The 26,604-nt window shown below is 35.4% G+C and overlaps 1 long non-coding RNA gene and 1 pseudogene across 1 annotated transcript; both read left to right on the top strand.

Annotated features, from left to right (window-relative positions):
* Positions 1-1,560: 1,560 nt before the first annotated feature.
* Positions 1,561-26,604, top strand: part of LOC132038407 (ATP-dependent helicase rhp16-like) — a 99,861-nt pseudogene continuing 74,817 nt past the window's right edge.
* LOC132037585 (uncharacterized) lies at positions 9,563-10,318 on the top strand. The gene is made up of 2 exons (XR_009409927.1): positions 9,563-9,608; positions 9,676-10,318. It is a non-coding gene; the product is annotated as an uncharacterized LOC132037585 (long non-coding RNA).

Genomic DNA, 26,604 nt, shown 5'->3' with positions numbered 1-26,604 from the left:
GGATTGTTGTTTTAACAGATCAAGAACTTGAAGATTGAAGAAATGTCCTCGAGCAAAGTGCAGAGCAAGTTGAAGCGCATTATGTTTATTTTTTATTAGTGTTGGTGCAGAGACGTCATTTGTGCATATGCTACAATTTCCTTTTCTCAATTTTTAGGATTTGATGGATTTATTTTGTGGGACATATACATGTTTTTCAGTAATTAATGTGATGTTTAGTTTTTTTCACCTAACAATGAAATTTTATATGAATATCTATTTGGTATATTTTAGATTGCATGTGAAAGCATATAAAATAATACTACTTCGGACGTGCAGGGAAAATTATGAATTATTTAATTATTTTTATTAAAATTTGCAAAAGGGACTTGATTAGATTAAAAGTATTTTGATCAACGAAAGAAATTTCGATTGCTAAAAGTACTTAATAACGACCTGAGTTTGTTGTTTTATTTCAAGGTTTAACGACCAAGGAGGTCATCAACGAAGGAAATTTGGTCGTTGTAAGGAAGCACAACGACCGGATTACTTGTTGTCGTTAAAATATATTTAACGACCGGGTTTGCAATCCGGTCGTTAAGTTTTAACGACGGAGCTTTTAATGACCGGTGACGACCGACTTTTACCCCGTCGTTATTGACTTATAGCGACCGGATTTGATCTTTTAACGACCAAATTTCCCCTCGCTAAAAACCATTTCTCTTGTAGTGTAGGTCTCTCCACACATAGAGTATAAAGGACGTCTATGGGTGCTCTGGCCGTGTAATGAACTCGGTGCCGAGTGTCTTGTTGGGGGGGGGGGTTCCACGATTAGTTACTTGCCATTTGCCGTGTGGTAGCGTATAGTTCTTTGACCATATGGGTGCGGCAGAGAGTCCAAACCCCGTTCTTTCATAATTGCTAATACTCTTGGAAACTTCTTCTCTACAATTGCCTCATCAATACTCGCTCAAACACATAGCGGTCGTGCAGTTTGAAATTTTTATACCACTTCTTGCCCTCATCATTAGTAAGCCCAGGTCCATGACGGACCTCTTTGGTGGTCCTGCGTATTATTAAGCAACTTCTTTACAGTGATTGCTAGACACAGCCTCCTTATGTTTCCTCGATGACTGGGTAGCCTCGGATGGTCTAGCTACAGATTTGTCAATCTTAGCTCTTCCAATTTTTCTTATTTTTACCTAAACGTGTAGCAAAGCAACGGAAAAGCAACACGCTAGTTGTATGCGAGTAAGGCAAGTCAAAGTAAAAATGCAAGGTCAAAACCGACCCCACACTTAAAACTTGAAGTATTAAAGATATAGGTGCAAAGTGTAATTAGACTAGACTAGAGGGTGCCTTTGTACGGGTGCTTAGTTAGTAACTAGCTTTACATACCGAGCACCGACTTGATTAGAAGATAAATATCTTATATGAGCATTGTAAGATTCATTATTTTACCGATCAATAGAAAATAATGAGAGCATTGGACATGTTAGGAGTGATATCTTATTGAGAACACCAGTGCCTACTATAAACCAAGCCTATGTTGTAGTAGTTCAGGAAGAAAGTCAAGGAACAATGGGAGTAGGAGCTGAACAAAGTCAAAGAACAATGGGAGTAGGAGCAACAAGTAAGGAACCTCTAAGTGTGCTAGAAGGTAGAGGTCACAACTTTATCATGGACAAAGTTCCAATCTTAATCAGACAACAGGTAGAAGTCAGAATCACAGTTTTCATCCTGGACAAAGTTCTAGTCAAAATCAGAACTATTATCCTGGGGAAAGTTCTAGTCAAAATCAGAACTATTATCTTGGACAAAGTTCTAATCAGAATCAGAACTATCAACCTGGACAAACTTCTAGTAAGAGTCAGAATTTTTACACTAGATAGAGTTCTCCAAGTACATATCCTAGAAAACCTGGAGGTGTGGTATGTGAGCATTGTGGATATAAGGAACATTTGAAAAATAAATGTTACAGACTAGTTTGATATCCTCCTGATTTCAAGAGCAAAATTAGCAACCACTTGCACAAGAAAGGGACCACATGTCAACAATGCAGCTGCTTAAGGAGAAATGGAAAACATGAGTCAACTTACAAGGACATCATCTCTTAGAGAGCTAGTATGAAGATGTGCTGAACAGGTTGAATAACAAGGAGATTGGAGAGAGCTCAACTGCATTCAGAATGACATGTATTTTTGTTTTCCTGGCAAGTGTACTTGAATGAGAGTGAATAGTAGACTCAGGTTCCTTTCACCATGTTTCTTCGTGCAAAGATGTGTTGAATAATGTTAGTGCAATTGAAAGTGTTGGAGTACAAAAAGGGTTTGCAGGTTACTCATTTGTATGGCCTAAAATAGAATTCTAGACAATGGAACATTAAACTCACTGATGCATTGTTTGAAGCAGGATACATTCAAAGCCACTATTGATCATCCTTTGTTTACAAAGAGATCAGGACAACACCATGTAGTCATTATATTCTAGTTTATGTAGATGATCTCTTGATCACTGGTAGCAGTGTGACTTTAGTAGAGGAAGCTAAGAAGACTTTGTATAATAACTTCAACATGAAGGACCTTGGACCCTTAAAGTTCTTTTTGGGAATTGAGGTCATGAGGTCAAACAAAGGGATACTGCTTAATCAGAGGAAATATATGTTAGAAATAATATCTAGTACTAGCTTAAGTGGTGCTAAACCAGTTGCTACACCACTGGAAGCTAATTTGAAGCTCACCACTGTGGATTATGATGAGCATATCGGAGTACAAGAAGATGAGATTCTACAAAATGTTGATAGTTACCAGAAGTTAATTGGGAAGTTGATTTATTTGACCATCACAAGACCTAACATTTGTTTTGCAGTACATTTGTTGAGTAGTTTATGCAACATCAAAAGCAATCACACATCGAAGCTGCCATGAGACTTGTAAGGTATCTTAAAGGTTCACTGGGAATGGGAATCCTTATGAAGAAGGGACCAGTTGACCAACTTGTAGCATTTTGTGACTCTGATTGGGCTTCATGTCCCAATACAAGAAACATGTGACTGGTTATGTGTTAAAACTAAGAGATTCATTACTATCTTGGAAATCAAAGAAACAATAGACTATCAGTAGAAGTTCTGCAGAGGCAGAGTATAAGAGTATGACGCAGCATCAACTGAGATCACATGGATGGTTAGTTTGTTACAAGAACTGAAAGTGGAATTAGCAGGACCAGAAAAATTGCACTGTGACAGCAAAGCAACTCTTCAGATAGCAGCAAATTTCATATTTCATGAAAGGACCAAACATATTAAATTGGATTGCCATTTTGTGAGACAAAAGATCAAGAGTGGACTGATTGCACCGCAATATATACCAACTACTTTGCAACTGGCAGACCTGATGACTAAAGCACTTGGAGGTGCACAACATCAATCAGCGTTGTTATCCAAGCTTGGACTGTTTGATGTCTTTCACCCTCCAGCTTGAGGGTGAGTATTGGAGATACAGGGGTGCAAAGTGTAATTAGACTAGACTATAGGGTGCCTTTGTACAGAGCAGTTAGTTACTAACTAACTGCCTGAGCACCGACTTGATTAAAAGATAAATATCTGATATGAGCATTGTAAGATTTATATGGTTCAATATAAAATATTTCTCTCTCTACTCCTTCTGTAACTGCGTTCCACTCAACTTAGTTAGGGTTAGCGTACCATGTAAATTGAGCTTGCATGAATTCATTTTAGCACTCAATTGAGCTTAGATTAGCATTTAATTTGCTTAGACGTACTCAGACTTCCCCCTCGCTGAGTCACTTATAAACCAAAAAGTTCTCTAGCACATATCGTGGCAATATAGAATGGCATCCATCCCTATGTTATGCACCTAGTCACACAAAATAAATGAGAACAAATCTACAAGAACTAAACTAACATGATTTTCTTTCGTGGGCAATTAGCAATAAGATAATAGAATGCAATTTAGTGTTGCTTAGCTTAATTTGCCAGGATAGTTTAGCTTACGAGCGACATGCCCGACATTGACGTTATGCCCATAACAGTGCAAGCAAATACAATACTGGACTCTTCTTCAATACTAGCTAAACAGTAAAATACAACTTCTAATAAAAAGGAAACAAAAACTAATCAGAAGAGGCTAATATATCTAAAGCTGACCTAGCAGGCTACTAACCCCTTTCCAAACACCCCACACTGATTAATTTGACGCCCTGTTATTACTCATGATCAATTTATAAGCTCGGATACGCATTAAGCCAATTCAACGAACACCTAACCTGCAGTTTTGGGGAGGTCGCGGTTCAATGTCTGTTGCACAACTTGGAGCTTGATGACAGCAAGAAACGAAGGGACTTTATTTCTTTCCAATCTCTTTCATTTTTCATGCAAGTTTTGCTTTTGGTTTTGTATGTGCTGAAGTATTTCTATAACATAAAATCTGTCATGCACATTTATCTAACTTCAAATCGGATGTATTAATCAGGTGTTCCCTAATATGAAACCTTGATCTAAGCATAGGGCACATTAATTATCCACCTCATTTGACATGTCAGCAAGTACTCAAAGTTAGAACGGTTAGCTAAATTTTTTGACATGTCGTCATATCAAATTGGTTTAGTTAATTACAGTTTATGGCGGTTAATACCGTACGACATTGACCTGGAGTTATTGCTATTTATAGTGAAAATTGAAGTTATACTCCCTCCTCCTTCAATTATTTTAAGATAATATAGTAGAGTGTTATTATATATGATCAAGGGAGAGAAATATTTTTATTTGTTTAAAAGAAATGTCACACCCAAAAAAAGAAAGCAAAGACAACAAGAAAGGCTAAAAAGCGACTCGCGTTTTCAATTGTCGGTATAAATAGTCCTTACCGCCTTCCATTTGACTTAGCTCTCTCTCACCAGTTCCATTTCAATTACACCTTAATCTTCTTTCTTTTGTGTAAAGACTTCTCTCTGCATTCTTGGAAAGATGTCAATTCCAGGTCATTCTTTTCTTCATTCTTCTGTTTTTTTTTCTTTTTGAAGTATTCTTGCAAAGGTTCTTGATTTTCTTGGAAATATTATGTGAAATTTCAGATGATTTGGATTTGGATATTCAGAACTTGTCGATTTGTGAAACAGCAGAGCCTTCATCGGATATGATTGTGTCATTGTTTAGGTACCAGAAGGAGTGGTTGTTTTGGGCACTTAATCAAGAAGAATCTGAAGCCAAAGGCGGTATTCTTGCCAATGAGATGGGTATGGGCAAGACTATTCAAGCAATAGCGCTTGTTCTGGCTAAACGTGAATTAAAGAAAGATTCCAGTATATTTTCTTCTTCACCAAGTACTTCCCAGAAACTCCCACTAGTAAAGGGAACCCTTGTAATATGTCCGGTGGTTGCTGTCCAGCAGTGGCTAAATGAGATAAATCGATGCACCATTGAAGGAAGGAATAAAATTCTCGTTTATCTTGATTCCAACAAGCTTAACCACAATATTGAAGAATATGATTTTGTCATCACTACATGCTCTATTGTTGAGGCGGAATATAGTCCTAGACAATCAAATCATCAGCACAGCAAGAACTCAAAACCTCAGATAGAAATGCTAGACCAAAAAACGGAATCTACAGAAAAATTGAGTGAAGATGTGTCCAGGAGAAAGTCAGTTTTGCATTTTGTGAAGTGGGATCGCATCATCTTGGATGAGGCAAGTCATATACATTCACAGATTCATGTATTATGTTGTTGTTTTCCTTAATTGGCATTCTGTCTCTGTAGAACCTGAGGTTTGAGAACATTCTTGGTTTCTTTGAGATTATGCAATCTTTTTCTTATAAATACCTGTTTTTCAAGTCTCCATGTTATTAGAGTTGTAATTGTGGAGATTGGTATGGTGAACTTTTAATGATCTACGAGGGTTACGAAGAAAGCTATGCAGTTAACTGCTGAATAATCTGCTATTAGCTATGGTTGTTATTAGAGATTGAAGAATCTTATGGTGTCTAAGAAGAAACCTATACAGTTAACTGCTGAATAATGTAGGTGAGAGTACCTACATACCTCCATGATGTTTCAGCTATTAAGACTTAGCAAAATGTAAGAACACAAAATGTATCTCTGTCCTAGAGTTCTTTGCTTTAGTCATCATGTGAAAAATTATTTGTCCTAAAGTTCATTGTTTTGCTTAACTGCTCATCTTGGGAAATTTCGTCTTCAATTCTAGTTTACCATTTTCTATCTTTATGGTGGACATGGACGTTCTGTTCGCTCTATTGCTATTGAACAATTTTGCATGTGGTTTGTAGTTTGTGCCTGTTCTAGTCATCGTGTATCCGTGTTGGTGGTAAAACATGAACTAGCTGCTGAGAGTAAATTCATAAATTACATGTGTACAAAATATTTTTATCTGCAATGTTTTTACCTGATTGCACTTCTGTGGCATAGGCTCAATATATAAAAGATGCACACTGCAACACGGCAAGAGCAATTCTTGCTTTAGAATCTTCTTCCAAGTGGGCCTTAACTGGTATACCCCTGCAGAACCATATCGGAGAATTGTACTCATATGTAAGTTCTGCAGGTCTAACGTTTTCCAGAACCTTTTATTGTTGTGAGGTTAATTACATTCTTTACTTTTGCACAGGTCTGTTTCTTACAAGTTACACCTTACGCTTATTACCTTTGCAAAGATTGTGATTGCATAGCACTTGATTATAGGTAGACATAAAGTTTCTTTCTTTAAGTCTTGATTCCTATCCCTGAGGGTGAAAAGATGCAACGGCTCAAAATCTATTTTACTTATTCTTTGCTACTCAACCAATGTTATTGAAATGGTTCAATAACTGTCTGAAATCTCCTATATAATGTTCTTTGATAAATGTAATGCACTACAGCTTCTCAACAGGGTGACCACAGTGCCCCCACAAACGCGCACCCCACTTTCTCTGGTGGAATACAGTAAGTTAATGATTAATATACATACTTTTGAGGCTTCATCTTATTGCTAGCATGGTAAAGTTGAAATATCTTCTCTTTCTAGTATATTGCAAAACCTTTAGAATCAGTTCAATCCAATGCGGCTGGTAGAGATGCGATGGTTTTGTTGAAGCACAAAATCCTGAAAAGCCTATTGCTAAAACGTACCAAAAAGGAGAGAGCTGCTGATCTTGCACTTCCCCCGAAGACTGTAAATTCTGTCTTACACTAATGCCCTGTGCTTCAATTTCATAATAATCTTCTCACCGGTGTAGCTTTTTACTTATTTTTGGATTCAGGTTACTATGAGAAAAGATTCTTTGGACGAGGATGCAAATTACTACTACCAATTCATGTTAAAAGAAACCCTCGCAAAGTTGGCTAAGTATGCTCTCTCTGACATTTTATTTTCATAAATAGAGCTCTTTTTGCCTGCAAGTTCCACTTTGCTTGTCTCTTGCGCAACAAATTTGCTGGTCACACTAAAGTAGCGTTTTCCCATAGAATTTATTTCATGGGATTGGCTCAGTTTTGTTTTCCTTTTTGGGTTGCATATCCTGTTTTCTTGTCTTATGCATGAAGTACTTGCATGTAATGTGTTTCAGACAATTACTTGTTCTTAAGTAGTTTTGGAACATATTGGGTTAGTTTCTATGTATACTAAATATGTAAGATCTTACAAGTCTTTTTCTTCCCATAAAATTCTCAATCATTTGTGTCATTACCTCGCCTGCAAAAAGTACGAAGAGGATATTTTTATTTCTAACTGTATTTTTTTTCCCACGTTGTATTTTGTGCAGATATGCTCAGGCTGGACCTCTAAGGAAAAACTATCCCTCTTTAAATAAATGCATACAGCAGGTACTAAGACAATGTTGTATAAATGACATGCGTGAAACCTGCATATATATTTATTGTTCTGCAGCTTCTTTTATATTTTTATCTTTTGTTTCCTATTCAATTTTCTGGTGTAATTTCACATAAATCTTTTTCTGTTGCTTCCTATCATTTGCAGGCATGAATCATCCTTTCCTTGTGGAATTTTCTGACACCTATTATGGGTGTTGGAAAACAGATGTTGGCTGTGGTAAGCTATCATGTAGCTTATGTCATCGTAACAAGGAAAATCCAATAGTGAGTTTGTGTACCTCTATGCACCTCCTTCCCCTTTTATTATACTTTGAACACCTAAAAATGCTTCTATAATTCTTATGATGGCACCTCACTGCAGGTTACTTCATGCGGTCATGTGTTTTGCATGACGTGTTTTCGAGACAAAGCTGGAAGTTCATAAAGAGTGTCATGCCCTTCATGTGTTAAACCCCTTGTGTCCAGCACAGATAACGATAAGCGGCATTTTATTACTAAACCTATTGTCAAAGGGTTTAAGTACACAAGTATATTGAACAAAATTAAGCTCGCTCCTTTCCGGACATGCACTAAAATAGAAGCTCTGGTACACAATTACATTCTACACTATCATCATATTCTCCTCAGTTTGCTTTTCTTCTTTTCCTTATATGTTTCTTTCCTTTTCACAAATAGAGCAAGGAGTGTCATGCCACTAATTGATTCTCACAGTTATACCATCTAAATGACCAGATGTAGAACTAAGATAATGTTCTAACCCAAGGGGTGTGAATTCATGATCTTGTATCTCTATTTATGTGCTTTTGCATTGGCGAAAACCCAACTGTTTTTGTGAATCTAGTTGTGCCCCACTCACCTGAATAAGTGAGGCCTATGCATTAATTGTATTCCCCTTTTCAAGTATGAAAGAATTGAAGAATCTAAATCTTATCAATTTGATTGACGTTGTGCTAGTGTGCTTAACTCTTCGATCTACTTCAATAATATTGCTACAGTATCTCTACTTTAATATTACTGAATTCCATCATGAATTTCAAAGTGAAAGGTGTCTGCTAGATACATGCTTGATGTTCATTTCTACTTTTTTTTTTAAATGTAGAGAGAAGAAATTAGGCTCATGTTTGAACGAGATGGTTCTGCAAAAGGAGTAGTTTTCAGCCAGTTCACATCGTTTTTGGATCTGATACAATATTCTCTTCAGAATGTAAGATATAAAAATATTTTTTGCTCTTCCTTCCCATATTCCCCTCCTTTTTTTTTTCTTGTCAATGTGTAACAAAAAAGAAGCTTTCAAATGTGTTTTTGGCAGTCGGGCGTCAAATGTGTTCAATTAGTTGGATCCACGTCTGTTTCTGTAATGGATGCAGCAGTTACCAGATTTACTGAGGATCCAGATTGCAGGATTTTGCTTACGAGCTTCAAAGCTGGAGGTGTTGCCCTCAATCTTACAGTTGCATCACATGTAAGGGATCTATTTTCTTTCTCTGTGAATGCCGACTCTGGTAACCGCTTCAGATGCAAAGACTTGTAGATATCTAGTGTTGCATTCCTGTTGCTCTTTAGATCTCCTGTTATGTTGTTCACTTGATATATTTCAACTTCACTTCTATTTTCACTTAAAGAACCATTATGACTTGTAATCATCTATTAAATAAGTACATGATGTGCGGCTCATCTCTTGACCTATGCCAGGTTTTCTTGATGGAACCATCGCTCGAATCTACCAGCCGTAGAGCGAAGAAGCTCAAGATAGAGTACATCAAATAGGGCAACATAAACCAGTCATGTGTGTTTTGCATTTCGTGTATTTTTATGCCCTTGAATGGATCTTATTTTTGTCTTCTCATTACTAGGATTGTGAGATTTATTATCGAGCCTACAATGGAAGAGAAGATCTTAGAGTCATAAGAGAAGAAGAAACATCTTTAAAGGCAAGTGTCTTTTCCTTATAGTCATTTAGATAGTTGCATATGTGTTGTGATAAAAATATATATGTTTCCTTCAGTTGCAGAGGTCTCCAGAAGGTGTAGGAGTCAAGCAATGTTCTATTAGATAGTAGAACTGATAGTTAAGACAAGTTGAGAGCTCAGAAAACCTTTTTGTTACATTCCTTCTTTGTTCCGACAAAACCTTTCTGTTACATTCTTCTTTATTCCGACCCTCCCTTCCTCCGCTCTTTCTCTAGAAAACATTTTCCTGTAAGTGTTTGTTTTTCCTCTACATACTGAACTTCCAACTTTTCGGTTGCAGGACAGTCGGTGGTTCTTGAGATGGGTTAGGAAAGCTAACAAAAGAGGACTTGGCTCCCACGTTCTTGATATGTTCTATTTCTTCTATTTGACAAGCTAATTGACATATGCTTTGTTTAGCTTCTAGCAAAAAAATTGTACAAAGTGTTCTGACATTTTCCCGTAGGCTGTACCGCTTTTGATTTGACCATAGTGAGTTGTTGTTGCTTCTGCATCATAGTTGATAAGAATCGCCTTCAACAGTCAATTGTAAATAATTCTAATTGTTTCCAAAGGTATCCTTCCATTTTAACTTTACTTGCATGAGAAAAAATGCATTTGGATTCATATGTGAATTTCATCATTAAAAGACTAAATTTAGATTGCAGAATGGGATGGTGTTAAAGATAACTATCTGGTAGCCTGAATCACCAATCAGCAAATGTACAGGGGGATGTTATGTTACAACATAGTGGATTTTCTTGAACTTGTTTTGTTTCTCTTCTTTTTATTTTTATTTTTTTTTAAACTTTTTATTTTTATTACATAGGGATAGGGGAAGGGGATTACAACGTGGGGATTCGAACCCTCACCAACAAGGTGAGAGTTCAGGTAGTCAACCAGCTGAGCTACTAGATCCCTACTGTTTTGTTTCTCTTCTGCTTTACTATCAATGTATTTTTTAATTTTTTTTGTTTTTCTTAGCAAATACATCCTTACATCACCGACCACTGTCAATGTATGAATTGCATATTGTATCATTGAAAGCCATTTGGTAGTTCAAATAACAAGCAAAAGAGTGTCTATGCTCTATAGCAAATTAAAAAGCACCAAATTTGATCTTGGTTTTATTTCAATAAGATCATCAATATACAAAATAAATTGGAACAAGTGCAAAAGAACATGACACGTGTTAGCAAATCATTCACACCAAGGTAAGTACACATACAGACACAAAATCGTTGCTATTAGCTATTCACAACTGCAGAGTGCTTCCTAATTTCGCCAACAGAGCCGTTTTTATTTGTAGGCAAATTCACTAGTTTTTGTTAAAAATAAAACGGAAAAAGGGCCAAATATACCGCTACCCATGTTGTTATACTTTTGGTTCAAACTTACCTCGCCCATTATAATTTGGCACAAGTTTGCCCTTAATTTTAACATATGGACACGTGTAAAACTCATAATCAAATGAACCACTCAATTTTAAATACCCGATTTCCTTAGAAACCCACCCATTTAAACCGACCCGAAACCCTTTAATTAATTTATTTTCTCTTCTTCTCTTTTTCATCCAACTCCAATGATGGAAGATCCTACTTGAATATGGGTTAAATGGGCTATAGCTATATAATGTCTAAGATCTTAACTTAAATTTTCAATATTATCTTAATCAGACAATTTATCTTAATCAGATAATTTATAGCTATACAATATCCAAGATTTATTTTAGATCATAAATTTCAAAAAGAAAAAAATAATATATACATATATATATATATATATATATATATATATATATATATATATATATATATATATATATATATATATATATATTAAAACTGTTCCAGTCAAATAATAACACCTAAATTCGGACGGATTAAGTATTTCCTATCCGATTTAAGTAATAAAGGTACTTTTTTTTCCGCTTTAGAGTAATAAAAGTACTACCGTGCTAGGTAGCAAGCATAGCATTTTACACGTGAGACAGAATGTTAAATCTGCATCAGCCCCAACTTCTTTGTATCTTTTTCTAATTAACTTCTTTTGGTTTTCTGAGATCGTTGATTTAATTTATATTTTCAAATTTGAAGATATTTATTTGAAGTTGTTATTTTTATTGACTTAACTGCCAGGCTTAATTTTAGATGCCTGATTCGAACTCTTCGAAAAACTCACCTTTATTTAAAACGCATTATCCAAATAATCTCACAACACATTACAGATATATCTAGAGTTCACCGAAGTTACCTAGCGTAATAATTCACCAAGTATTTGTCTAATTTTGATGCATTATGAGCTGACAAATCGTTTAAACTAATTAAAATAGTATTCTCTTTATTCATCAAGATTAATCTTTCTTCATGGTCGTCAGCTACAGAATATGGACAATTCCTTAACCTTAATCGAAAAAGTTCAATACAATTTGTTCTCCCACTATCGAGCTAATATTTGTCAGCATATATGTGTTAGTGTTACAGGAGACAACTTGACAAAAAATCATACTATTAGGTGAAGACTAAATTAAAGTTCATAAAGATAATTAGAGACTTGGACAATACAAGAAAATTACCTACAAGTTGGAATTATCTCGCAAAGGTACTGAGATTTTTAACAATATCTGAAATGTACCTACAAGTTGGAACTTACATGTCAAGAAAACGTGGATAATCCTTGTGTTTCAAAATATCTCAAGTCACCCCGTCAAAGCAAATGCAAGATGTTACTAACAAAATGAGTTTGTTCTTTTTTGTTTCCTGCCCGGTGTTCGGTACCTGCGCATTGGAGCCCGATCAAATGCGGATCGTGCTCTGCAGGGCACATTTCTAGGGGCTTAAAACCTAGACCTCTTATTAAGGGTGGAGGGACCCCAAGTCCCCAACCATCACACCACAACCCATGTTGGTACATGCATTCCAAATACAATGAGCTAACTGCTTAAACAACCACTAAACTACTGAAAATAGGTGTAATGTAAGTCACTTATCTTTTACTATTTCACTCAAAAAACCACTCAATCTAAAAAGTAATATATTCAAGCACTTTTAATGGTGTGACACCTTATTTGTTAAGCCAAAACATAAAAATAAAAAACATTAAACTCAATACATAGGTCTCATTTGTTTGCACTTAATGGAGATCTGAATCTTAAGTGCATTTATTTATGAGGTCTGACTCTTACTTATTCAGATTTAGCTCATTAAGTGTATTTGTTTTGTTTCCATCAGACTCATAAAATAATACGCAAACCTTTGACGCCTCTGCCTTCTCTCCTCCACAAAAAAGTTTCACATCTCTTGCAATTCTTTCTTAACCAAATACTAGTTTTTCCCTCTTGAACTGGTAAATTCTAATAATCTTTACAAGTATTTTGTATGATATCTTTGATATTCACAATATTTTTGGGTGTATTGATGTTTATCAACATACTGCTTTTTTTAATATTTTTGTTACAAAAAAAAAGATTAACTCTTTGCTTAAAGTAATAAAAAAAAATGGGTTTAAGGTTTAGTGGTGAGATTATACCCTGATATAAATTTATGGATTTATGGTTTAAGGTTTAGTGTTGAGATTATACCCTGATAGAAATTTATGGGTTTGGGGCTCCATGGTAAAGCACGTTTGTGATATTGGTGATGGCTGTCATTCCATTATAGATACTATATAGCAGCCAGGGGCAGAATTATAGGGGTGCAAGGGGTGTCAATCGAACCCCCTTCGTCAGAAAATTGCACTATATATATGGGGTCAATTTTTTGATTCATGTATAAAAATTAATGTTGCATCCCCTTAACATATTGGAGAACTTAGCCCAGCGGCTGAGGTGCCTATTATTGAGCCCATGGTTGTGGGTTCAATTCTCTGTAACAATACTTTTTAACCCTTTTTCATCCAAATTTTTCTTGAACCCCCTTATCAAATGTTCGAAAGAACTTGTGATATTTGTGATAACTGCTATTCCATTATAGATACCATATAGCAACAATACTTGTATATTAATCCCAACAATTCAAGTTGAAAGAAAAGTCACTTTTTCTTTTTCCTTTTTCACTTGAGACTAATGATAACACTCCAACACTGTATACAAAAGTTTAGGGGGCATATTAGAATTCCCTTTGTGTTGCTTATCAGAAAAGCAAGATAAATATTCAAAATATTATTTTCTATCAAAAAACTACTTTTATTTTGCTGAAATGAAAATTTTATACTAATCTACTGATATAGTGTAATTTAAAATGCACATTCAGATATTGAAAATAAACAATCTTAATCATTCAATGTTCAGATCTAGAGATCATATTTTAATATTCAAATGTTCATTTAGATCCAGACATCCAGATATTAATGCACATCTTAATTATTCAGGTGTGTATTTAGATTCAGACGTCTTAATCTTAATGAAAACAAATACGGCAAACCAAAAACCTCCCATCTGACACAATACCTGACCCGTAACTATCTTTATATGCTAAATAAAGGGATCATGGTACTGTCGAATAGCTTATTGAATGAATATTTTAAAAAGAAAATCTTTAGATCGATCAAGTGAAATAAAAATCACTTTCTGATATGATCCCAACAAGCTCAAGACCATTCACTCGGAGTCAAGCAAGTGAACTCCAAGATCTACAAGTCTTATTCATGAAGGGGTAAACGTTGGAGGAGCCTGAAGAGAAGGCCTCTCGAGTGTGCAACCTTTGGGAGATAGCTTGGGAAGAGATAGAGAAGGATACTACACAAAGTGGCTAGAGGTGCAAGATGGCTATAAGTGCAAATTATGGCTAAAGGTTGCAACTCTTGGCTAAGGATGCAATTCAAGGCTAAGGATGCAATTTAGGGCTATAATTTTAAGTCAATTAGACATGTGGAATGAAGGCCTCATGTAGGGGTTATTTGCGCAAAGTATCCGTTTTGGGCCTTTGTTGTAATAAGCTTTAGTATAAATAGACCGCTTAGTCTCTTCATTTACACTTAGCTTGAATATTGATAAAACTTGAGTGTTTTGAGAGAGTATTTAGTATCTTAATATAGTTTGTTTGGTTGACTAAGTGTGATTTCTTAGTTGCTAAGTGAATCATTTCCATTGAATTCACATAGGAATGCTCATTTGTAGAATTCCAATGTTGAGTCATTTTTGAATTCAAATAGTATAGGTTTTTAGGATTGATTCCAATTAGAAGGGTTTGGATTTAGTATACCAAAATTTGTCCATAGAATCATTATTCTAAAGGTCTTGCTTCTATCCTCTAAACTTCTCAACCCCAATTCTCTTTTACTTTTCCAATTTTGGTTTTTGTTGTTTGAATTTCTAGTGTTTCTAATTAGGAACTTATCATTTGGTAACAGAGCAAGGTAGAGGGATTGTTCTATCAATTCTTCATCCTTGATCTACAAAAGTAAAAATAAAAATAAAAATTCCAAAAATTAGTTGTTGTTTGTTGATTTTGATGTTATATATGAGTTTGTTGATGTGGAAAACCCTCAAATACGCAATTTGAAGTTGTTTGGAAGAGTTTTGAGGTTTTCACCATTGAAGGACCTTCAAAGCTTGAAAAATTCAAAAGTAGGTTTGTTGAGTGAGGGTTTAATTGGTCTTAATTACTATTGGGCTTTGTTCTCCTACTCATTAGGAGTCTAGATCTGCAATTTGGAGGAAAAACGAGGTGATTTGGAGCTGATTTGGAAATTGGGTGTTCTTCATGTTCTTGAGCATCTTCATATCTTCAAAGTGAAGAAGAAGACCAAAAAGGGCAGTCTGATCCAAAGAAATTCACCCAAGTTGTGAAAAGTTATTTTTCCAGCCCAAAAAGGAAAGATCTTAGGTTGAGTGGGCCCATTAGGTCAGCAAATATCAGAAAATCCAGCCCAAAGTTCGAGAAATCGGATGCAGAGACCCTCGCGTGGGACACACGTCGCACGACTAACGCATGTGGCCCTTGCAGGTGTTGCACATGGGTCGTGCGTCTAACGCTCGTGGACAGAAAGTTTACAAAATTTCAGAAATTTCGAGGCGCGTGTACTACACTTGCAGAGGCATAATTTTGCGCGATACACCCGTGACACAGGTCTAATATGGGTCCATCAGAGATGTTTCCAAAAACTTTTCTAAGTGTCCAAAATGGTTTGAATCTTTCCTAATCTATTTTATTTGATTCTTCTAACTAGTTGACAACTAGTAATCGATCTTACTTGTTGTTAACTAGTTCTTGAGTCCGAATTTCATTTCGTGTCAATTTCTTTCAAGCTTTTCTCTTTTATTTCGTTGAAACTTTATTGGCTTTTGTCTGTTTGCTTTGAGTTATCCTTTTTTCATCTAAATAAGAATCCATTCTTCCACAAAGGGTAAGGAACCGTGTGAATTTAATTGGTTAAGTGATTCATCAACAATTTTGAAAGAGCACGGAAGTGTGGTAAGGATTGAGAGTTCAATATGAGTGAAGTAAGGCTTTTACTACTAACATTGTTTGCTAGTTTTGCAGGTTATAATGTCTAATCAAGGAGAGCGTACTCAATGTGGGGAGGTTGACGAAAAGGCTAGAGAGTTTGGAGATGAAGGTGGTGCAAGTTGAGACCTCAAGTAAAGTGGGCACTCCCTATTCTCAAGTTGAAGGAGATCGGAGTAAGAACACGGAGACTACTCCCACCCTTACACCCGGGAGAGTATACACATTGTGCTATCCCCCTACCACCTCCTCACCTACCCAAAGAGCTCCACAATACCAACCACCCACCTTCAAAAACACCAATCGACAAACCTATCCCTAAATGTACCAAACAACCCAAAAGGAGTCAACACCACAAAATTCCACAAATTCAACAACAAGATCCCTTCTAAAACCAATACCAAAACCCCTTGGATGAAGTGGAGTATGGAGAGATGCCACAAGAAAGGTGGTGGAATGAAACGCATCAAGGAGGAAGACGTGGAGAGATGGCTAATCGGGGTAGAGGAAGACAAGGGGGCTTTGCAAGGTTTCAAGGCCATGAGGCTAGGTTCCAAGGTCATGAAGACCGGGGGAGAATTCAAGGTCATGAATACCGAGGGAGATGGCAAGGTCATGAGGCTCATAGGGATAATGAACGGAACTTAAATACCATCAAGGCGTCCCTTCCAAGGTTCAAGGGGAGTAGTGATCCGGAAGAGTTCCTTGAATGGAAGTTGCAAAGTGAGAGGATATTCCTCACCAACAATGTGTCAGAAGCTTTAAAGGCAAGATATGCGAATAAGATCCTAATTAGGAACTCTAGAAATTCAAAAAATAAAAATAAAAATTGGAAAAGTAAAAGAGAATTGGGGTTGAGAAGCTTAGAGGATAGAAGCAAGACCTTTAGAATAATGATTCTATGGACAAATTTGGGTATACTAAACCCAAACCCTTCTAATTGGAATCAATCCTAAAAACTTATACTATTTGAATTCAAAGATGACTCAACATTGGAATTCTACAAATGAGCATTCCTACGTGAATTCAATGGAAATGATTCACTTAGCAACTAAGAAATCACACTTAGTCAACCAAACAAACTATATTAAGATACTAAATACTCTCTCAAAACACTCAAGTTTTATCAATATTCAAGCTAAGTGTAAATGAAGAAACTAAGCGGTCTATTTATACTAAAGCTTATTACAACAAAGGCCCAAAAGGGATACTTTGCGCAAATAACCCCTACATGAAGTGCGCAAATAACCCCTACATGAGGCCTTCATTCCACATGTCTAATTGACTTGAAATTATAGCCCTATATTGCATCCTTAGCCTTGAATTGCATCCTTAGCCAAGAGTTGCAACCTTTAACCATAATTTGCACTTATAGCCATCTTGCACTTCTAGCCACTTTGTGTAGTAGCCTTCTCTATCTCTTCCCAAACTATCTCCCAAAGGTTGTACACTCGAGAGGCCTTCTCTTCAGGCTCCTCCAACGTTTACCCCTTCATGAATAAGACTTGTAGATCTTGGAGTTCCCTTACTTGACTCTAAGTGAATGGTCTTGAGCTTGTTGGGATCTGTTGAAAAAAATAATAGAATATCTCAAAAATAATAATATTTGAAAATTCCTAACATTCCTAACGTCTATATATTGTAACAAATATTTGATGTTGACTTGTCTTAATGGCTGATTATGGCAATTGAATTGATTCCCTATTGCCATTAACTTTTATCCTTTATTTATTGGTATTAATTCTTGGTCATTAATCCTCAATTACCATTGTAGCATACTCTCTGACCTTAAACTTTGATTGTGATCATCTGAGCCCTTCTTCACCTATATATATATATATATACATACTTGTACTCCTTCTCTTTTGGAGATAGAACACAGACAAATTCTTTCACTCTTCATTTTCCTTTTGCTGGATTTTATAATATTATTGAAATCTTTGTTAATTCTGGCTCCTAGTTTTGTACTAGAAGAGCTTGTTGAATCTTGGGGGATACACTCATATAGGTTGAAATGTCCTTAAGGATATTGTCTTAATTGACACGCCTCAAGTTATGAGATTGTTCAAGAATTCATGAGTACAGTGTTGTCATCAAGTATTTTCCGTAAAATTTCCAACAGGATCATATCACTTTTAGATATGTAATTTAGCTTGACTTGTTCCTCCCACTTCTCAGTGTACTTTTATATGCCAAATTGTTGTGAATCTGAATTTAGTCTTCTAGTTATCAATTTATGGAGTAAGAAATGCTTTACTTACACAGTAGTTACACTAAGGTGCTCGTAATATATCAAAAACTCTTTTTTTTTTTTTTTGCTTAAACAGATTTAATTTCATATATTACTAATTGGTACAAAATGTGACTCTTCTTCTCATAGTTTGATTTGAAGAGTCATTACTATAGTAGTCGGAGTCCGGAGCCTAAATGGCACAAATTTGGACCAAAATTTCCAAAAGGGGTTGTGGCCTACGCAATAAACCAAAATGGGTTAATCGTGTAGTCCTACACGATTTACCCATTTTTTAACTGCTTCCGTCTTTCCGTCCGTGAAGTTTAAAAAAAAAAAAAATTAAAGGGCAAATCTTATACCACTACACGATTTGCGAAAAATTCTTTTTGCAAATCGTGTAGATGTACACGATTTGCAAAATTAATTTTGGCAAATCGTGTACATGTACACGATTTAACTCATCCCATGTCAATGAATTCAACGAGCAATTTTATTTTAATTCAATGAGCAATATCCCACGTCAATGAAACTAAACAATAACTTTTATGCCTTTAGCTAAACATTTAATCACTTTGAACAATAGACAAATTGCTATTACTCCCTCCGTCTCAAATTATTTGCCGTGGCTACTAAAAATAATTGTCTTAAATTATTTATCGTTTTAGAAGTTCAAGACAAAATTAATTAATTTTTTTTTCATTTTACCCTTAGTAAAATCTTGTTGTTAATGGAGATGACATGCATATATAAGAGTAAACATCTAATGAAGATAAATTATAATTTAGATATAAATAAGGGTAAAGTAGTCAAGACTCCCTCCTAATTAATATTTCTTAAGAGAAGTGTAAAATAAAAAGGCGACAAATAATTTGAGATGGAGGGAACATCGTATTTCATTATTCAAACATGTATAGACTAAGGTGCATTTTATTTATTTATTAGACAACGTTAGGAAGTTTACAAGAACCATCAGTCTCTGCTCCTGATCATAAATACTCCTAATAAACTAAACGGAAAAGGGCCAAAATTACCCCTGAACTTTGGAAAATAGTTTATCCATACCCTTCGTTATATTTTAGGGCCAATTATACCCTTACTGTTATACTATGGGATCAATTATACCCTTATGTCTAACGAACGCCACGTGGCATCATCGACCCTTCAAAATTATTTTTCCCCTCAAATAATTTTTTACCCACTAAAATAACTCAACCCGATCCGAATTTTTTTTTTTCCAGTAAATTGATATGGACCCAACCCAATACCCCTTGGCTGGAAAGAAAAAAAATTCGGGTCGGGTTGAGTTATTTTAGTGGGTAAAAAATTATTTGAGGGGAAAATAATTTTGAAGTGCTGGGATAATGCCACGTGGCAGTTGTTAGACATAAGGGTATAATTGACCCCATAGTATAACGGTAAGGGTATAATTGGCCCTAAAGTATAACGAAGGGTATGAATGAACTATTTCCCAAAGTTCAGGGGCTTTTTGGCCCCTTTCCGTAAACTAAAATACCAATATCAGGAATACAGTGAGGCATCAGTAGACAACTCATGACTATTCTCAAGGATTTAATGAAAAAATTCAATAATTTCAAGGTTCAAACAAACATGATGTAAAATTAAACAGAAGTTCACAAAGTCAAGAAGATTAGGAATATTTGATAAGAGAAACATGAGTTGATTCTCCAGTGTCCATCGAATAAATGCTCTTAATTACTTATTAGTTGTTACAAGATCTTGATTGAAAAAAATGGTTGAATGAAACTGCAATGCTTTTACACACCATCACAACGTTGATTGGCTATTTTCAAAATAAGTCTACTATATTGCCTCCCCAGTTAATTGAAGTTAAATTCTTAAACTTTGTCTTCGCATGATCTTTGTTAGGTCTCATTAACAACTAGCTCTCTCATGATTTTGATGGTTTCTAATGAGACAAAATAATCTCATTTAATTATATTTTAATTTTATTAAAAAGTAGTGGCGTACTAAAAAGTTTGTAAAGTAATAGGAGTACCTTTTTGTTTCTTTTCATTATGTTCTCATCTCTTGTTCTATAGAGAGGAGATTTCTTTACCATCTTGTGAAATCAACACTGTACACCACACACTACAACATCATCTTTTGCTACCAATGTATAGGGATATGGCCGTAGGGGTGTTCATGGTGTGGTTTGACTCGGTTTTGACTTAAAAGAAAACCATACCAAAAAAAACCGGTTTTTTTATTATTAAAACCAAACCAAATCAATATTATATAAATTTTGTCGGTTTCGGTTTGATCGGTTTGGTCGGATTTTTACAGTTGTTTGTGTTTTACCAAATATTCAAAAATAAAGCAAACAAAAGTTTCAAGCACTTTGTTGAGTATTCCATTTATGTAGGGTACAAAAGTTTCTGAATTTCCAAATATAAAGAAACTCACGAGTAACACAAAGGATTTTCAAGTATTCAAAGGATTTTCAAGTATTCCTATGAAAATGCAACAGTGTAAAACGAGTAACACAATGGAACAATTAGTCTGATACATAGCTATATGCATGCACCAGCACTGAGAGTCTGCAACTTAAATGATCCAAAAAGTGACAAAAGCCACCAAAATAACCCAGTAAAAAAAAAAAAAAGTTACCGAAGTACTTTTTGCGCACTAATTTAGTCGCAATCGATCAACGGACCTAGTAAGAGCAGGGTATCCAGAACCCCTTCGGCGAAAAAAAATTATATATCTGAGTGAAAATTATTTTTTATGTATATATAGTAGACGTTGAACTCCCTTGGCTTCTTCATTTATGGGCACCTTTATTTTTTGAGCATGGCGTAAATCACGCCACTGTGCGCAATAGGTGTTTACCAAAAGTCCCCACCATCTTCCCCACCCCGACGGTCCCCCCACCATTTAAAAAAAAAACGCTCATCAACCAAAAATAGTGGTCCCCACGTTTAAAAAAGTTCATTTTCGTGTTATTTTTTAATCCGTAAGTCAATATTATTGGTATATTCAAGGCAAGGAACAAGTTTCAAAACTTTGATTTCGAAATAAAGCAGTGTAGAACTCGATTTCAAAAACCAAAAACCACTTTCAGTCTAGGTATTTCACTACAAATTTTCTATTACATTGTTAAATATATTATTATCCTAAGCATGATTGTTGTGTAGTTGCGAATTTCAGGAAAAAATACTACGCACTTTTTTTATGCGCAAATGGGGTAGTCCACTGCCCCTTTTTTTGGTTTTTTAATTTTTTTTTATTAATTAATTGTTAGATGTTTGTTAGGTAATTGTTTATTTGTTAAATTTTTATTAATTAATTCTTAATTGTTTGTTAGCTAATTTTTTATTTTTTGATTATTTATTTAGTATTTCTTAATTGTCGGATTAGCTAATTATTTATTTGTTAATTATTTATTAAATATTTGTTAATAGTTTCATTAGTTAATTGTTTATTTGTTAATTATTTGTTAACTATTTATTAATTATTTGCTAATTGTTTGCTAGCTAATTGTTTATTATATGATAATGAATTGTTAATCTTTATATTTTTATTTGTGAAATTTTGTTAATTTAGGATTGAACATCCTTAGTTTAGGTTTGAACATCCTTAGTTAAACCTTAATAGCCTTAAGATTATATTTTTTAGTTAATTGTATTTAATCCTTAGTTTAGGTTTGAACATCCTTAGTTTAAGATTTAAAATAACATTAATATAATATTAGTTAGTTAATTGTAGTTAGTATAATAATTAATTAACAATTATTAATTCACAAATTTAGATAGTTAATATAATTTCCTATTAAAGTCTTAGTTAGTTAGTATAATTGAACATCCGTAGTTTAGGATTGAACATCCTTAGTATAATTTTTTGATAAAAAGATTACATAATTAATATTACAGGTTAATGATTAATTAAAAATGCGTAAAACAAATACAACACCTTCATGGATCCGCCATCATCCGAGGCCAACGGAGTACTTCATCTTTAATGGTATAAGTCCCAACTATATGACATTCGAATGTAGATGCCGGCAATTCCATCCCGAGTTGATGGAACAAGCATGGGATATTTTAAATTAGGCCCCCGCGTCGTCGCGTCTTAGATATACTATATTAGAGCGGTATCTACCGTTGCGTCTATTAGTCGCGTACAACATGATAGGACTCTTTGGATAAATGATTGAGCTATATTTTACGGAAACCCATACATTTCATCTAAGAGAGAGAACACCATCGCCTTTCGGGATGTGGAGGTCGTTTACGGTCTACGGGTAGATAGGCATTTGTATATTGAGGGCCTCGTTTTAGTCAATTAAATCGTATAGACAAAAGTTGACTAGGCTCCATGCCATGTGTCTCGGGAGCGTGATATATGGGGACAGAGTCGGCTGTTGATGCATTCCCTCTTTACTCAGTTGTGCCTCGTAGACATAGAGCATTTGATTATAGAGGAAACGCCTCAGGTGGATGTTAACCAACGTGCTCGTCTATACCTTCTCGTCATATTCGGGGGCATCCTATTCCCAAACACATCGGGTTCCCATGTGAGCTTGAGGCATTTAAAAATTTAATAAAATTGGGCGAGTTGGGATGCTAAATGGGCGTTGTTGTTACGCATATGTACCGCGAGATTACGCATGCAAATCTATGGGCGCGAGGACGTGTCACTTTACATGTTTGCCCGCTCCTCTAAAGAGACAATATATTTAAGTGTGTGTAGAAAATTCTAAATATAACTTTTGAAAACGACCACTAATAAAATATTTTTTAATGAGGACATTTCGGATGGGTGTGGACTAGGATGAGACCTTTTATTATTTATGTGACCCTCCGCTTGACTATATTGTTGAGGCGGTGCCCAACGCCCGGAGATGGACGGGAGGCGAAATTCGATATATGGATACGCACCACAGATTTCTCCCGTTCAAGGATCAGCTAGATCGTATAACGTCAGACACGGTAAGTTTTTTTTATTTAACATTAGTATGTTAATTTTTTTTACTATTTAATTGTTTTATTGTTAACTAATTTAATTCTTTTTACAGGCTTTTATATGGTCGCCGTATGATCAGATATTGGATCAGCTGCAGACGTTTTGTAGGGCTGGTATACACACGTGGATGTCGCGATGTCCGTTGATACATATGGATATCATTGAGGATCACGTGCCCGACAGCGTCTTACGACAGTTCGGCCATGTACAGAATATACCTAAGCGAGTTAGCAGGAGCACGACCATTATTCGCGGGACGAGCGTGCGGCCGTCACGGATGCATGGCGAGCCTTTATGCAGTTCTAGGTCCACCGTTGGGATCAAAGGGTGGGGACGCTAGCGGTGGTCTGACATGCGATTCTAGTCCCGGATACATAAGTGGTATACGGCGAGATCACTCGCGGGTTGATTGAAAGTTCGACCCCGCTAACCTGTGCGGTGGCGGATATGCGTTCTTCCAAAATATGAGGCGTTGGTAAGCTTTATTAGTCTTAAACTTAATTAATCATTTTATGTATTACGTTACAAATTTATTCAATCATTAATATTTGCAAACAAATGCGACTATCCAGCCGTACGGAAGGATGCGGCGGACACACACACACATGGACACACACATAACGGGATATGCAACGGGGATGGTTCAGCTAGCCGACGGTTGTATGCTACAGGCCCAGGAGCTCGGATGTCTCGATGAACGTGTCCCAGAGGTCCGCCCCCCGGCGGGTGGTCGTGGTAATAATAATAATAATGGCGAAATAATAATAATAATAATAATAATAATAATAATAATAATAATAATAATAATAGGTCTAATAATAATAATAATAATATGCTCCGGTTCCGTAATAATAATAATAATAATAACTTTAATAATCGACTTCTTAATAATAATAACTTGAATAATTAACACCTGTATATAATAATTTATTTTCAGATTATAATGTTAATAATAATAATAGTTAATCGTCATAATGATAATAATGATCTACGGGGTGGCAATAATAACTAATAATTAATAATAATTCGAGGGACTAATCGACATAATAATAATAATAATGCTCGGAGACATGAGATAATCATAAGCCCTAACACACAGGTTTGATTTTTTATAATAAAATAATGTATTAAATTAATTATTTATTTGTTATTTCATGTTTAGTTTAGCATAGGTCTAAACTAAATTGCTTATATGTTATTTCGGTTCATTCTTACGCGCAATAAATGGACCGTCTCCTCCGACAATCTACATCTCTCCGTCTCCGAGACGCTCGAGGAGCTAGCTCATGAGCCTTCTAAGGAGCCTTCTCCCCAGCTATCTTAGGAGCCCGTCGACATACAGGTTTGATTTTTTACAATAAAATAATGTATTAATTAATTGTTTATATGTTATTCCATGTTTAGTTTAGCATAAATCTAAATTAAATTGTTTATATATTATTTCGGTTTTTCTTCTCGCTTCCCCGTGGACCCGTCTCCGTTGATTGAGTCATCTCTCGAAGCACATTTCGGCCACCGTCTTGTCCCATGGGAAGCATATTTTGAACAAGCCCCCAAGGAAGGGAATGCAGGATGATCATGCCATAGTGGATGTACGGATTAAGAGAAAGAAGGGGGATGAAGATGATGGTGAGGGCAGTGGGCTTCGCCTTAGGCCTAAAGTTACTCTAAAGGCTCCCACATGTGGGACCTAGGGGAAGGAGATTGAGTATTTGTAAATAAAATATACATTTTATGTAAATATTATATATTTTTTGGTACTATTTTCTTAATGATAATTAGTTATCTTAGTTTTTATTGTGGTTTAATAATAACTCGTGCGACGTCCTAAATTAATCAAAACCTTATAAAATAAAAAACTTAAACCAAAAGATAACAAGTTTCCAAACAAACAAAACTTACTTCGGGGCACTTTACAACCCCTAAAACGACAATCGAAACGTATAGGTACACTAGATGTGTTGAGCCTATATTATTGTGCGCAGAAAAAGATATCAAGTTCTATATAAAATATTGACATTTTTAAACATGACTAATCTTTGGTCAAAGTATGGAAAAAACGTGAATTTCAAAACTATTGGCCAATGAACAAAGTGTTGGGGGATTCGATAAACACCTATTGCGCACTAAATTAGTGCACAATAGGACTTAACTGTAAATTTATAGTTTGGTCTTATTGCACATTAATTTAGTGCGTAAAAGGTACTTCAGTAACTTTTTTTTTTTTTTTAATGCGTTATTTTGATACCTCCTGTCACTTTTTGGGTCATTTAAGTTGCTGACTCTCAAGTCCCAACAATGAGGATTGGGCTCCTCTCCATTTCCCTTCTCTCCATTTTCCCCAAGTTCTACCTTAGATTAGAGACACATGACATAGGTTAGAATTAATGACTAAGATTTGATTGACTAAAACAAGGCCCTAACCTTGATTACATAATTAATAACTTATCCATAAATATATTAGAATATTCTTCCCTCTCTTCCTATTTACTTTTCCTAACCAGTAAAATATCTTTGCTAATTTATCCGATTATTTTTTGACATTTAATTATTTTTCCCTAATAGATCCATTATTCAATTGGTGATGATTTCCATTTTTTTCAATTATGATGTTTACTAATTCACATAATATAGATCCCATTATTCAATTATTAATTGTATATTTCTGAAAGAGTTGTCTATATTCTAAAAAAATATCACCATTAAAGAGTTATCATGATTACATAATTAGTCAATTAAATCTTAGCCATTAATTCTAATCGATGCCATGTGTCACTAATCCAAGATAGAACTTGGGGAAAATGGAGAGAAGGGAAATGAAGAGGAGCCTAATGTCACGTCCTTAAGCCCTTCGTTTGGCACAACCTCTAGCGGCACCTCCTGGCTCTTGTTGGCGACATTCCTCTTTTTGTTATGGCCCTTCTTGCTAGCAGCATCTTGGATGACGTTATCTTGGGTTTTAGTAGCGTTTGCCATTCCCTTAGTTGTAACCTTCGCTCTGATACCACATTGTCATGTCCTTAGTATTCAACTAAACACACGTGCGGCACTTGATAACTCGCTCACGTTCTTGCACAACTTGCTCACGATCTTGCTATGCCAAGTCAGCCTAGATTACTACATGATCGCTAAGGGAATAGTAAGTGAATAAGACAAGAGAAATTTGCTAGA

This window comes from Lycium ferocissimum, chromosome 11 (genome assembly GCF_029784015.1).
Source record: "Lycium ferocissimum isolate CSIRO_LF1 chromosome 11, AGI_CSIRO_Lferr_CH_V1, whole genome shotgun sequence".
Classification (NCBI taxonomy): domain Eukaryota; kingdom Viridiplantae; phylum Streptophyta; class Magnoliopsida; order Solanales; family Solanaceae; genus Lycium; species Lycium ferocissimum.
The sequence above is the reverse complement of the archived record's forward strand: the minus strand, read 5'-3'. Positions and strand labels throughout refer to the sequence as shown.